Source organism: Tamandua tetradactyla, chromosome 1 (genome assembly GCF_023851605.1).
Source record: "Tamandua tetradactyla isolate mTamTet1 chromosome 1, mTamTet1.pri, whole genome shotgun sequence".
Lineage (NCBI taxonomy): Eukaryota > Metazoa > Chordata > Mammalia > Pilosa > Myrmecophagidae > Tamandua > Tamandua tetradactyla.
Window position 1 is genome coordinate 206,909,105 of NC_135327.1, and position 14,728 is coordinate 206,923,832.

At 36.7% G+C, this 14,728-nt stretch overlaps 1 protein-coding gene and 1 pseudogene across 5 annotated transcripts in view; one reads left to right on the forward strand and one right to left on the reverse strand.

Moving 5' to 3' along the window:
• DIP2C (disco interacting protein 2 homolog C) overlaps positions 1–14,728 on the reverse strand; it is a 500,644-nt gene that overhangs the window by 208,201 nt on the left and 277,715 nt on the right. The window lies entirely within an intron of this gene.
• LOC143679835 (GTP-binding protein 10 pseudogene) lies at positions 224–14,631 on the forward strand (annotated as a pseudogene).

The following is a 14,728-nucleotide window of genomic DNA, read 5'->3' on the forward strand; positions in this document are numbered from 1 at the left end:
ACTTTGTAACATTTAACTAAATTGAATGGCATATAAGTCTGAGTGCAGTTACGAGACAGAAACCACACTGGATTTGGACAGGAAAAGTTTTACATAAATAATTACTAACTATTAGAAAGAAATGGAAGTAACAAGGGATTGACTACTAAAAAATGAAGAGAACTTGAAAGAATAAAGGAATAGCAGATACAAGAAGAGCTACTACCCCCTACGGTGAAACAGAATGCTCAAGGAAAAGGCCCTCCCACAGCTGAGATCCACCTCATTGGAGAGGACACAGCCAGGGCTTACTAGATTGCAAAAAAGTCTCTGTGAGGTCACACCAAAAAGAAAGGCATTCCACTACATGCTGTCTAAAGGGAGGAGTCAGGAAAAGCTGCTGGCAGCTACTCAATGCAGGAGCCAGGCACTGGAGGAGCTGTGTATTTATGCTGTGGGAGCCTCCTATGCAAGTGCATTGGAACCAAGAAGTAAAACGACTTCTCCTGCAATGTCTTTCCAATACACCCTCTATCTAACAAAGCTAACACCATGTCGGTCGGCAAAGGAAAATATTTCAAGGGACCAGATCCAGTTTTTTCAAAGCAGGCAGTGAAGGATGACTCTGGAGATAGGTAATAAATTGATCAGCGGCACATTTGGTGATATTAAAGAAAACTAAGTAATTCTCTCCTGTGTATCTCTTTCCTTTCTCTGTTGCAGTTTATAGTTTATGCAAATTAGGCCTTTCAATCTAAGAATTCTAAAGTGTGCAATTATTAAAAGAAAGGAGATATTTAAGGTCAGTTTCATGTAGCATTGAATAATCAGATCATTTCACTAGTAAAGAATTTATTGGGTATTTCTTATATTCACAATGTTAGACAGACTGGTGTGAGATATTTCTGCAGAGATATTTCTGTAGTATTTTAAGAAGTACTGAAAATACTAGTAAACCATTTAACATGTCATACAATGTTGGAGAAATAAAAAATTACCTCCTCTTACAAGAGTTTATGAAAAGCTCAATGCCATAATCTTATCATAGCAAAAACATTATTTAAACACTCTCTGTATGTTTCCCTTTCTCTCGAAACACTACTTTATAAAATAACCTTTCTCATCATGATGCTCCCATATTGTGACTCCCCATGGTGAAAGGTTTAAAAGAGGTCCTTAAATAAAATAACAAAAAAAATTCTTGATACACCAAATAGAACCCTCTACTTTCCTCTTTTTTTTTCTTTTAAAGAGACTGCAACTTCATTCAGCTTGAAGAAATGGGTATTCTGCAATACAACAAACAATGGGCTATTTGGGGATAAAAGTATAAATAATCAAAATCCTTTTAGCCCCTTGGAGAAAGGTATATTATAAACATCACCAATTATGCTTGATGTAATTATTGCTATTACTATTATTCTAGCACGCTAGGATATAGTACATTAGCAATATTCTACACTACTTGAATATTGGTGGTGTATATTTACGGGCTTCCATCTTTAAAAAACTGATGTTCTTCCCCCTTTCACTCCTCTTCCTGGAAGTCATAAAAGTCATAATCCATTTTCAAGAACCCCTGCTAGTCTCAAAGTGAGGGAACAGTTGCTCAACTACAAAGAAAACAGTCAGTCAATAGAAAAGGGTGGTTTCTCCAAAAAGATTACTTTGTTTCATAAGAGCAGGGCAGTTAAGATCACTGATTTTAATTGAGCAAGATGGCATAGGTTCAAATCCCAGTTCCTCTATGTGACCCTATACAAGCTACTTAGTCTATCAGTGCTTCACTTTCCTTACGCGTAAAATAGGAACAAGAAGAGTACCTACCTTATGAAGTTGCTAAGAGCATTAAATGAACATATATTAAAGTGTCTAGAGCAGAGCCTGGCATGTGACAATGTAAAAGTTCTCTAAGTGGTAGATCTTACTATGATACCACGCATTATCACTATAACCTATTAGGTCTGAAAAAGAAGACAGAAAGAGAAGAAAGCTAACCACAGGGAATCCAAACCTCTCTAGAAAGGGTAAAAGGTTGACAACTTCCCTGCCTGCCGACTGGTGCTTCTGCTATCCTTTTACCTTCACAATATGGAGCCACCTGTCTTCTATTCTTTCAGGGTTTATTTCACTGTTCTTGGTATTGTTGCTGTTTTGTTCCTTGGGTAAAATATGCACCCAGAAGCAGAGGCATGGGGAATTGAATAAAATGGTGAAGACAGAGTGAAAGCAAGAAGAAAATCAATGGTAAGGCAAAGAGAGTGTTCTACTGAATGCTATTCTTTGAGTGGTTATGGAGCACACAACTGGGCATCAAAGCCTCTGGCAATCATTTGATTTTCACCCACTTGGTGCTTCAGTTCCATCCACACAATCCCTCAATCTTCAAGAAAAAAAATGTAGTTATATAAATGCATGTGTTGGTGGGGGGTGGGGGAGAGAACTTGATTATTTATAGTGCATCCACCATGTGCCAGACCCCTAGGATAAAACCTTATCTAGTTCTTCCTCTCTCATGGAACTCAAGACACTCTGGGATATGGGCTAATAAACTGAAAAGATACCAGCATGTGTAAGTACAGTGATGAGTGCATGTGAGTACCGAAGGTAGACAGCTAACCCAGGATGAGCCTCAGGCAGGGAAATCATGAATGGCTTATGAGAAGCAGTGACATCTAGAGCAAAATTAGGGTAAAAGTGGGTGCTTCAAGGGAGGAGCGCTGGGGGCACAAATAAATCAGAAGGAAAGATAAGCAATAAAGACTGAGATGGTATAATCTAGGGATGCCTAGAGTGTATAATGACAGTGACTAAATGTACAAATTTAAAATGTTTTTGCATGAGGAGGAACAAAGGAATGTCAATACCGCAGGGTGTGAAAAATAGATGGCAACATGTATTTCAAAACTTTAAAATATGAAATGTGTGGGACTAAAGCAAAAAATGTTTATTTGGCACAAAATTTATATTTTGACTAGTGTGTTTCCTAATACAACCTATGTGGACAGTTTAACAGAACACCGTAAGTACATGGAACCTTGAGTAGGGCATGAGATCTTGTAGATTTGTCTAGAGTGATGTCCTGATAAATTCTAGAGTGATTTGAACAGTGAATAAAAAAGTATTTGCAAAGTTCCCTTGGGGGAATGGTGAGAAAGGGGGAAAATTAAACTTTCCCATGTGGAGAATTCCTGATATTCTCATAAGCAGTGGGGACAACCAAAGCAATAGGCTGAACCCCAGTCTTGGGGTTTGCTTGTATGAAAATCACCCCAGTGGTAGTTAGGTTCAGGTGTCAACTTGGCCAGGTGAAGGTGCCTAGTTCTGTTGCTGTTGACATGAGCCAATGGTACGTGAACCTCATCTGTTGCTCATTACACCTGCAGTCAGCTAGGAACTGTGCCTGCTGCAATTAATGATGTTTGATTTAATTGGCTGGTGCTTAAATGAGAGAGCTCAATGTAGCACAGCCCAAGTAGCTCAGCACACCTCATCTCAGCACTTGCAGCTCAGCCCAGGCCCTTGCAGATGAAGAAAGAAACCACCCCAGGGAAAGTTGCTGGAACCCAGAGGCCTGGAGAGAAGACCAGCAGAGATCACCCTGTGCCTTTCCACATAAGAAAGAACCTCAGTCGAACGTTAGCTGCTTTTCCTCTGAAGAACTACACATGAACTAAATAAATCCCCTTCTATTGAAAGCCAATCCATCTCTGGTGTGTTGCATTCCAGCAGCTAGCAAACTACAACACCCCCACAAAGGATAGGCTAAGCCTACTTAAAATTAGGCCTAAGAGTCACCCCCACAGAACCTCTTTTGTTGCTCAGATGTGGCCTCTCTCTCTCTCTCAGCCAACATGAAAAGCAAACTCACTGCCCTCCCCCCTCTCTATGTGGGACATGACTTCCCAGGGTGCAAACCTTCCTGGCAACATGGGACAGAAATCCTAGAATGAGCAGGGACTCAGCATCAAGGGACTGAGAAAACCTTCTTGACCAAAAGGGGGAAGAGAGAAATGAGACAAAATAAAGTGTCAATGGCTGAGAGATTTCAAACACAGTCAAGAAGTCATCCTGGAGGTTATTCTTATGCATTATATAGATATCACCTTTTATTTAAGGTATAATGGGGAGGCTGGAGGGAACTGCCTGAAAATGTAGAGCTGTGTTCCAGCAGCCATGTTTCTTGAAGATGACTGTATAATGATATAGCTTTCGCAGAGTGATTGTGTGATTGTGAAAACCTTGTGTCTGATGCTCCTTTTATCTACCTTATGGACAGATGAGTAAAACATATGGATTAAAAATAAATAAACAATAGGGGGAACAAATGTTAAAATAAATTTAGGAGACTGAAATGCTAGCAATCAATGAAAGGGAGGGGTAAGGGGTATGGTATGTATTTTTTCTTTTTTCTTTTTATTTCTTTTTCTGAATTGATGCAAATGTTCTAAGAAACGATCATGATAATGAATATACAACTATGTGATGATACTGTGAGTTACTGACTATATTTCAAGAATGGAATGATCATATGGTCAGAATGTTTATGTTTGTATGTTGTTATGTTTAAAAAATAAATTAATTTAAAAAAAAAAGCAGGTGCTTCAAAGTTGCCGATGACGTGTGGCAAAAGTTTCATCTGCATAGCACTTTACCTTGTTTTTACTTTAAGTTCTTTAATAAGTTATTTCTTTTTCTTATTGGTCATTGCACAGGCACAGTACTTTTCAATGGTCATTGTTTTGGTTTTGGCCTTCAAAACTGCTTCAAATGAAAGATGAACAATGTACTATTTATCCATTCAATGAACATTTAGTGGATGCCTTTTATGTGCCAGGCTCTCTTCTAGGCATAAGTTATTTTATTTTTCATTATAAACCCATCCCATGTCTAACTACGACCTTAAACTAACTGCTTTTGTTTACTACAATAAACTAAGCATACACAAAAGCACACCAAAAGCTAATTAGCAAAAACAAAAGCAAAAAAAGACAATAACCTGGTTAGTATGAGTTTTTCTAAGGATCACTTTCATCTATAAAATGAGGTAGTAACACGTTCTTGTATTATGAAGATATGTAACTCGTATGCCTGAGTTACATATGAAGCCTTTAGAACAGTGCCTGGTGCAGATGAGGTGCTCAGTAAATACTGGCTGCTGTTAGGAGTATGACTAGAATAAACCATATCTTGCTGAGTCTTTTGGAGGTTATGATTAACTTCACTACACTCTTTATAGCTTTCTGTAATTTTCCAAACTTCCAGCCAAAAAATAGTTAACTTCCATAATTTAAAAACTGTTTTTTTAAAAACAGAACATAAACAATTTGATACTTTGTCTTTACACTTGAAACTCTAAAGTCAAACACCCTGTTATCTTTCTAAAAGAAAAACAGGGAGAGGATTCTGTGCTTCTTCTGCAATAAAGATTGTGGTCTAGCCCTGTGTAAGAATCTTTTCTACCATATGAAATAATTCAACACAATTTTGTACTTACCATTTACTACAGTATTTTTTTGTTGATTTAACAAACTTACACTATTTCTGAACAATGAAATATTATTTGCTGGCTCATGAAAATCTCAACTTGGGTGTTCCATGAGTGCCTCAAACATAATACACATTCCAATCTGAATTAATCATTCTCTTTACTAATCTGCTCCATCTACTATATACTCCCTATTTCAATGAATACTATAGCCAACAACCAGCTCCCCAAGCTAGAAACCTGGGCAAAATTGTTGACTCACCCTTTCTTCCCCCAACAAAGCAGTTCTCAAAGTCCTCTACATTTAAATTCTTAATATGCCTAGAATTCATTAATTTCCCCTACATCACCGTTGCCACTGTAGGGGTAATGATTATCAACAATTAGTGTTCCTCACTCATTTACCTTTTCTTTTTATCAGCTTTATTGAGGGAAAATCTAAATATATAATTCACCAATTTTAAGCGTATATTTCATTGAGTTTTTTATAAATGTGTAAAAAGTCATTTAACTACCACTTCAACCACAATACAGTTCCAACACCTCAAAAAAGTTCCCTATAACATCTTTCCAGTCAATCCTCCCTCCTTGCCCCTATTTCCTGGCAAGTACAACTTGCTGCGGTCACTACTATTTTGCCTTTTCTAGAATTTCATACATATTAAGACACAGTCTTTTATGTCTGACTTCTATCAATTAACATAATGCTAATATGTGCATGTTGCATGTGTTGACAATCTCTCTCTCTTTATTACTGATTAGCAGGACACTGCATCTTGCCTGTTCTGGGCCCTTTGCTATTCTCTCTCAATTCTCTTAAAATTCTCAGTTTAAGTTTCAAAAAGTCCTGAAAAATCCTTTGTGGGGATTTTGTTAGAATGGCAAATAAAATGGGAGAGCTAACATCTTTACAATATTATTATTTCCTGTCTATCATCACAGTTTATTCATTTACTTTGGCCTTATAATTTTCATCTTCAAGGTCTTACACATCTTTTGCTAAAATTTTTATTAGGAATCTTATAGTTTAGTTGCTACTGTAAATAGATTTTTAAAATCACATTTTTCCATTTGTTGCGAGTGCATACAAATATGATTTCTGTTTATTGAGATTATGTGAGCTCATTTGCTCTTATTATTTCTAGAAAAGTAATCTGTAGATTATTTTTGAGCTTTTATTCAGATAATGGCCTATAATTTTCCTTTCTCATACTGTCTTTGTCTATTTTTTTGATACAGGCTTCCCTCCTAGAATGCATTCAGAAGTATATCTCTTTCCCCTGTTCTCTGAAATTCTTTGTACTGAAGCACACTGGTGATTCAATGTTAGGTATAACTTATATGTAAAATCATCTGAGCTTGTTGTATTCTTTGTTAGAAGAGTTTTAACTACTGTTTCCATTTATTTAATGTTCACAGGATTACTCAAGATTTTCATTTCTGATACATTCCTAAATTAAGAATTTTTCTATTTTATTAAGCTTTCAATTTACTGACATATGATCACACTATTCTGATTATCGTTTTGTCCTTTGGTATATCTGTAGTAATGTCCTATTTTTTTAGTACCCATCTCATTTACTTCTGTCTTCTCTCTGTGTTTCTCATTATTCTGAACAGAGGTCTTCAATGTTACCAGTATTTCCATAGAATAATTTTGATCTTTGGTCCTCCAAATTTTACCTTTTTTCTCTTTTTCACATTAAGTTCTTTCTTGTTTTTCTCACCTCTCCTTTCTTTGGACTTAATCTATTTGTCTTTTTTAACTTCCTAAAGTTAAATGTTTATTTCATCAATTTTCAAAATCTCCAAGTACCATTCTTGCTATACCTTGCAAATTTTGATTCTTCACCACGTTTTCATCCAGAATGCAAGAGTCTCTTAAAAGGTACCTACTTTCAGCCAGAAACCAAACCAACCCAACCAATTCATCCTATTTATTTCTTTTCAGCTGATATTTCGAAACACAAATCTGACCATCTCATTTATCAAATTTAAAACTGCTAGGAACAGATTTCAATATTAAATTCATCTTCTTTAGTTTGGACAAACAGAACTTTGTGATGCATCTTCAACTTCATTTTTCTCCTCCTCTCCCACTGTTCCATAACTTGGCACTAGAGCAGCACTGCACATTAGAACTTTTGGCTAGGACGGCAGGCAATATCCATAACTGCCTTATCCAATATGGCAGCCGTGCACCTTAAAATGTGGTTAGTGCAACAAAAGAGGAAAGATTTAAATTTCATTTTATTTAAATTAATTTTTTTAATAAAATTATTTTATTTAAATTGAAAGGCCCATTTGGCTATTGGTTACCATGGTGGATGGTGAAGTTATATACAGATGGAGCATGTCACCTTCACAAGGAAAGATTTAGTCAACTATAGCCATTTGAATCAACAGCACTACATGCATTATTCTCTCCTAGCCCTTCACAATCTCCTGTAATGTTATTTCCTCATTTCTACTAGAATGAATAAACTAACAGGCAAAAAAAATGCAGCTGCTCAGATAGAAAAGAGATCAGAGCTAGGAAGGACATTAAAAATCACTAAATCCAAACTGTTGAAGAGTAAGATAAACCTTCTCAATCTAGAAAATCAAACTTCAGTATCAAGGAAGACTCTACTATAAAGTAAACTCTTTGATAGCAAGGACAGAATCTTCTATATTTTTGTCTCATAGTACATAGCAGAGTGCACAGTAACACAAAATTACTTGTATATTTGTTTAATGAATATTAGGATACAAGGACAGATGAGTAAAAAATATGGATAAAAATAAACAATAGGGGGAACAAAGGTTAAAATAAATTGGGTAGATGGAAATACTAGTAGTCAAGGAGAGGGAGGGGTAAGCGGTACGGTATGCAGGAGCTTTTCCCTTTTTACTTTTTTATTTCTTTTCTGGAGTGATGCAAATGTTCAAAAAATGATCAGTGATGAATATACAACTATGTGATGATATTGTGAGACACTGTTTGTATGGAACGTACGTATAGATATATACAGGATGTTTATATACTAAGAATGCTTATATGCTGTTTTATTAATAAAAATATTAAATATATATATATATTAGGATACAAGTCTATTCCCAGAAACTGATCATTGCAATGTTTAGTATCTTAATCTCTAAAAATTTAGTTTGAAGGAGATGGATTCAATGCAGAGGCCTCTATTTCTTATTATCTGTCACTTTTTATTAGGACATTAAAAAATTTCATAGCAATGGTTCTCAAACTCTGACCCAAAGATCACTTTAAACTCTTAAAAACTGATTAAAATGTAAAAAAGCTTTTGCTTATAAGGTTATACCTTTCCATATTTACTGCATCCTAAAGTAAAATGAGAACATTTTTAAACACAAGACTTCACAAATCCAATGACTGTCATAACTATAGCATCACATTGTTCAGTCTTCGGAAAAATCCATCATACACTCATGAAAGAAGGAGAATGAAAATGGCAAATACCATGTTAGCATTATTGTAAATATAGCTTTGACCCTGCAGACACATCAGGAACTCTGAGTAGCCTCAAACTAGAGTATGAGATTCTCTGTCCTAGAAAAGTATAATGGTTCCATTACATTCCACCTTCAAATGAGAAATGAGACTGAGATCAGACCTCCTAATGGTTAAGAAGGTAACTACTATTTTCCATGCAAACACACATAATATGTGGAATTTAAAAACGTTCTTAAGCTTATGAAAGACAAAGCAATAATTCCCCAAATATTACAAAGTAGTATGCTGCATTTTAGTTTTAATATTCTTCCCTTGTCATCATTGATCTTAGTTGGAAAGGAAACAATAAAAATTGGAAGGTTTTCTTCATGAGTTTTGGTTGATGTAAAAAAGGTGTTAAAAATATTTAGGCACTGCGGCAGGTCAAGACGGCAGCTTAACAATGGGTACATTTTAGTTAGTCCTCCAGAAAAACTACTAAATAACCAGAACAGTACAGAACAGCTCCTTGGGCCACATCAGTGACCGGACACACAGCATACCCCAGTCTGGACCAGCTGCGAGCCCCCACAGAACTGTGAGTTCCCAAAGCTGCGGTGGCCGGCGCCCGTCCCCCACAGGCTGCTTCCCAGAAGGGAAAGGAAAGGAAATTTACCAGGAGCAGGGACTGAGCACAATTAAATGCCAATTGTGGAATTAATTAACAAATTACGACTACTAAAAATAGGTCCCCAGCTCAGGTGAACCTGGTCAAAGTAGAGGTTGCTCATTTTTGCCCCAGCACCAAGGGGGCAGGGCTGATGGAAAAAGGGGAAAAAGGAAAGAAGGAAACAGAGGTTTTTGTGGCTGTGTTTCTACAAAGGCTTGACTTCCTTTGGATATAGCAGCAGGACTTCTCAGGCTGCAACTGTCACAGGAATAGGCAGAAGTGAGCTCTTTTGGGAGCTTGTCTGGTACTGCATCATCTTACGCTGGTGGGACCTGCAGGCAGACAAGTGCCACACACACTGGGCAGGATAAGAAAAACAGAGCCCAGAGACTTCACAGGAAAGTCTTTCAACCTGTTAGGTCTCACCCTCAGGGAAAACCGACACAGGTGACTCTTTCCTCCTGATAGGAGGCCAGTTTGGTCTGGGAAAATCTGGCTGGGGTCTATAATATCTAAGTAGACCCCTAAGGGTGGGGTGGGGGGGGGGAGGCACCATACAAGCAGGGCAAGAAACAAGAAAACAAGAACTGAAAAATTTTCCTCCGTTAAACAAAACTTAAGCTAGAGGTCCAGACAAAGCTGAACTGAATGTCAAAGAACAGATAGACAACAAATTCATCCAGCAAGAAAACTCTAGGTAAAAGAAGTGAAAGCAATCTCCAGAATAAACTGATTAAGGTAATTAAATGCCTAGACACCAGCAAAAAATAACAAATCACAATAGGAAAATTGAAGATATGGCCCAGTCAAAGGAACAAACCAACAATTCAAATGACATACAGGAGCTGAAACAATTAATTCAGAATATACGAACAGACATGGAAAACCTCATCAAAAACCAAATCAATGAATTGAGGGAGGATATAAAGAAGGCAAGGAATGAACAAAAAGAAGAAATTGAAAGTCTGAAAAAACAAATCACAGAACTTACGGGAATGAAAGGCAAAGCAGAAGAGATGAAAAAAACAATGGAAACCTACAATGGTAGATTATAGGATTAGTTGTGAACTGGAGGATGGAACATCTGAAATTTGGCAAGAAAAAGAAAATATAGGGGAAAAAAATGGAAAAATATGAGCAGGGACTCAGGGAACTGAAAGACAATATGAAGCGCATGAATATACGTGCTGTGGGTATCCCAGAAGGAGAAGAGAAGGAAAAGGAGTAGAAAAATTAATGGAGGAAATTATCCCTGAAAATTTCCCAACTCTTATGAAAGACTTAAAATTACAGATCCAAGAAGTGCAGCGTACCCCAAAGAGAATAGATCCAAATAGACATACTCCAACACATTTAATAATCAGAATGTCAGAGGTCAAAGAGAAAGAGAGGATCTTGAAAGCAGCAAGAGAAAAAAGCAATCCATCACATTCAAGGGAAGCCCCATAAGACTATATGCAGATCTCTCAGCAGAAACCATGGAGGCAAGAAGACAGTGGGATAATATATCTAAACTATTAAAAAGAGAAAAGCTGCCAACCAAGAATTCTATATCCAGCAAAATTGTCCTTCAAAAAGGAGGGAGAAATTAAAACATTTTCAGACAAAACATCACTAAGAGAATTTGTGACCAAGAGACCAGTTCTACAAGAAATAGGTAAAGGGAACACTAGAGACAGATATGAAGAGAGAAGAGAGAGGTGTGGAGAAGAGTGTAGAAAGGAAGACTATGAGTAAAGGTAAAAAGAAGGAAAATTAGTTATGACATATAAAATCCAGAAGGCAAAATAGTAGAAAAAAGTACTACCCATGCAGTAATAACATTGAATGTTAATGGATTAAACTTTCCAAACAAAAGACATAGTCTGGCAGAATGGATTAAAAAACAGGACCCATCTATATGCTGTCTCTACTTAAAAGACATCAGGGCAAGGACACAAATGGACATTTGCACACCAATGTTTACAGTAGCATTATTTACAATTACCAAGAGATGGAAGCAGCCAAAATGTCCATCAACACACGGTTGGCTAAACAAACTGTGGCATTTACATAAGATGGAATATTATGCAGCTGTAAGACAGAATAAAGTTATGAAGTATGTAACAACATGAATGGACCTTAAGGACATTACGCTGAGTGTGATTAGCCAGAAACAAAAGGACAAATACTGTATGGTCTCACTGATATGAACTGACTTTAGTGAATAAACTTGGAATATTTCGTTGGTAACAGAGACCATCAGGAGATAAAAATAGGGTAAGATACTGGGAAATTGGAGCTGAAGGCATACAGATTGTGCAACAGGACTGAATATAAAAACTCAGAAATGGACAGCACAATATTACCTAACTGTAATACAATTATGTTAAAACACTGAATGAAGCTGCATATGAGAATGATAGAGGGAGGAGGGCTGGGGCATAAATGAAATAACAAAGAAAGATAGATGATAAAGACTGAGATGGTATAATCTAGGAATGCCTAGAGTGTATAATGATAGTGACTAAATGTACAAATTAAAAAAATGTTTTTGCATGAGGAAGAACAAAAGAATATCATTACTGCAATGTGCTGAAAATAGATGGTGATTAATATTTTAAAATTTCAACTTATGTGTGAGACTAAAGCAAAAAATGTTTATTTGGTACAAATTTATACTTTGACTAGTGCATTTCCTAATATAACTTATGTAGATACTTGGTTGAACACCTTAAGTACCTGGAACTTTGTATAGGACATGAAATTTTGTTGGTTTGTCCGGGTGATGCCCTGATGAATCCCAGACTGATTTGATCAGTGAGTGGAAAAGTATTTGCAAAGTCCCCTTCGGGGAATGGTGAGAACGGGGGAAAACTCAACTTCCCCAAGTTGAATTCTTGATATTCTCACAAGCAGTGTGGGCAACCAAAGCTACAGGCTGAGCCCCCAGTCTTGGGGTTTGTTCATATGAAACTTAACCCCACAGAGGATAGGTCAAGCCTACTTAAAATTAGGCCTAAGATTCACCCCCAAGAGAACCTCTCTTGTTGCTCAGATGTGGCCTCTCTCTCCAGCCAACACAGCAAGCAAACTCACCACCCTCCCCCTGTCTACGTGGGACATGACTCACAGGGGTGTGGATCTTCCTGGCAACCTGGGACAGAAATCCCAGAATGAGCTGAGACCCAGCATCAAGGGACTGAGAAAACCTTCTCGACCAAAAGGGGGAAGAGTGAAATGAGACAAAGTGTCAATGGCTGAGAGAGTCTAAACAGAGTCGAGTGGTTATCCTGAAGGTTATTCTTATACATTAAGTAGATATCACCTTGTTAACCAAGATGTAATGGAGAGGCTGGAGGGAACTGCCTGAAAATGTAGAGCTGTGTTCCAGCAGCAATGTTTCTTGACGATGATTGAATAATGATATAGCTTTCACAATGTGACTGTGTGATTGTGAAAACCTTGTGTCTGATGCTCCTTTTATCTACCTTATCAACAGATGAGTAGAACATATGGAATAAAAATAAGGAATAGGGGGAACAAATGTTAAAATAAATTTAGTTTGAAATGCTAGTGATAAATGAAAGCGAGGGGTAAGGGGTATGGTATGTATAATCTTTTTTTCTCTCTCTGTTATCATTTTATTTCTTTTTCTGTTGTCTTTTTATTTCTTTTTCTGAATTGATGCAAATGTTCTAAGAAATGATGAATATGCAATTATGTGATGATATTGAGAATTACTGATTATATATGTGGAACAGAATGATATGTTAATGTTTTTGCTTGGTCTTAATTTTTTAAATTAATAAATAAATAAATTTAAATTTAAAAAATATTTAGGCACTGCAGTTGTCTGCTTTTCAGCACTCCAGTTGTCTGCTTTTCAGAAAGGTAGTGAAAAAAGAGACTTTGAAAGGAGGACTTGGGCATAAGAGTATGGAAACTTCATTGATACTCAGACTCTTCACTAAGGGAGGAAGTGGTGGAATGGGTTACCTTCGATTAGGTGGAGAAGGTGGAAAAGGTGGTGATGTTTGGGTTGCAGCTGAAAAAACATGACTTTAAAACAAAGACAAATATCCTCACAAATGGTTTGCGGCTATAGGAGGAACAGACAGTCTGGTAGGTCATTGAAAGGCTCCAAAGGAAAAGACTGTGAAATACCTGTACCTGTTGGTATTTCTGTAACTGATAAAAATGGCAAAATTATAGGAGAATTCAGTAAAGAGAAAGCAAGAATTCTGGTGGCTGAAGGAGGTCTTGGTGGTAAATTACTTACAAATTTCTTACCATTGAAAGGCCAGAAACAAATAGTTCACCTTGATCTAAACTTACAGCTGACATAGGCCTAGTGGGAGTCCCAAATACTGAAAATCCATTTTCCTATGTCAGATTTCTCATGCAAAATCTGTGATGGCAAATTATGCCTTTACAACATTAAAGCCTCAACTTGGAAAGATTATGTACCAGGATCTCAAACAGATATCAGTAGCTGATCTTCCGGGTCTAATAGAAGGAGCACATACAAACACAGGAATGGGTCACAAATTCTTCAAAGTATATAGAAAGAACTAGACAATGACTTTTTGTTGTTGATATTTCTGAATTTCAGCTTTCTTCCCAAACACAGTACAGAACTGCTTTTGAAACCATAATACTGCTTACAAAAGAATTGGAGTTGTATAAACAGGAATTTAAGACAAAACCTGCACTACTGGCAGTTAACAAAATGGATTTGTCAGGTGCCCAAGATAAATTACATGAATTGATGTACCAACTCCAGAATCCTAAAGATTTCCTATAGTTATTAAAAAAAAAACAAAATGATTCCAGAGAGGATTATGGAATCAGGATTATGGAATTCTAACATATCATCCTGATCTCTGCAATTACCAGAGAAGGAAAACTGAAGAATTAAAGAACTGTATAAGAAAATCACTGGATGAACAAGACAATCAGGAAAAGAACGCACACCATAAGAATCAGTTGCTTAATTTAAGGATTATCAATGCAATATCTTATAGTGAGCCACCACCAAAGCATGCTATTCCTAGCTCTTAAATGGATATAATTTAAATCTATTAAAAACAGTATGGATTCCTTTGTGTTAATTTCAAAGTTTTTCACAGGCATGTAAGTTTAACAGAAAAAGTAAAAT